Source organism: Egretta garzetta, unplaced genomic scaffold (assembly GCF_000687185.1).
Source record: "Egretta garzetta isolate BGI_Z169 unplaced genomic scaffold, ASM68718v1 scaffold50, whole genome shotgun sequence".
Lineage (NCBI taxonomy): Eukaryota > Metazoa > Chordata > Aves > Pelecaniformes > Ardeidae > Egretta > Egretta garzetta.
The window spans coordinates 4,898,817-4,900,283 of NW_009258613.1; positions in this window are offsets into that span (position 1 = coordinate 4,898,817).

The following is a 1,467-nucleotide window of genomic DNA, read 5'->3' on the forward strand; positions in this document are numbered from 1 at the left end:
GCTGGTGAGGAACTGCAGCCCGTGGGAAGGGCCCAGGCTGGAGCAGGGGCAGTGTGAGGAGGAAGGAGCGGCAGAGATGAAGTGTTACAGGCTGACCACAACCCCCATGCACCATCGCCACCTTCAGTCACTGGGATGGGACCACCTTGTGTCCCAGGTACAGCTCCTGGGGGGACTGGGGTGAGTGAAATGAGTAAGGGGCTCAGCACCATCAGCTGGAGTGGGACCACAGGTCACAGCCCCTATACTTGGTGCCAGCTGCTGGGCGGGGGAGGACAACAAGGGTCTGCATCTTCCCCAAACCAGGGGTGTGGGTGTCGTACCGGATGCACAGCGGGGCCATGCCGGTAGCTGGGGGAATCCATGAATGTGTGTGCACTTGTGAACATAGAGAGCTCTGTGTGTGCCTTCACCAGTGACTTTCAATCTCTATCAGCCGAAGAGGAGGACTTGGCATTCTCTACTTCTATTTTATGTGAGTCCTATACGCAGATGCCGTTGAAGGCAGTGCCTGCAGTGTTGGAGCCTCGCGTGTATGGTGCATGCAGTGTGTCCCAGGGATATGTTCTCGGCTTTGCCACCAGCTGAATCCGCAAGTGGGAAAGCAAGCAGCCATGTCCATCAGCCTGCGACAGACACTTCCCCCAGGACACCCCTCAGAATGTTGTTCCTGATCTTCCTCCAACAAGTTTTACTTCCTTAAGGTGTGCTACTCAGATCTCCAAACCCATACCTATAAAGACAGCTAGGCCCGAGGAACAAGGACAAACAAATCTTACAGTCCTACTCTGCTAAATATAGCAGAGATAACTGCCTAATATCCAGCACTAGGTTCAAAATATTCCTAAAATTACTTATTCTTATAAAAACTCCCAAAATCTAATGCTTTAACAATGTCTGCCACCAGCTACACAAATGTTACAATACAATCAGAAACAAACTGTAGTTTCATCCGCCAGCAAAGCACTGCACTGCTGTCCAACAAGCTTACAAAAACCAGATGTATTTATGTTACTTCAGTACCTGACTCCCTCGCTGTCTTGCCATTGCTCTCCCCCTGCACTATGTTATCTTGAAATCTGCAATTATAAGATCACAGTTCTATTAACTACAAGCTGTCTTTATTCAGTGGAGTTAAATTTTCCATTATAATACCAAACAGCGTAATTATACGCTAACATGAGAATTACTGAGAAAATACAAGGGTTTCTGTTCAAGTCACAAGTGCAATAAAAAGTGGACACAATTCTTCCAATAAAACTATTGTTTTTTGTTAAAGAACTCTTCATACACAAATGCTGAGTGTGTAAGATATTGAAGTGTCTAAGAACAGTAAAGAAAACTTTTCCGTAATAGTTTCTTTAGGTATAAGTACTGAAATCATGAGATAACAGTTAATATGAGAGCAACATGTAAAAAGCCAGTAATTTGTGTTCAATACAAGCAACATTATTTCTCAGCCAAAAA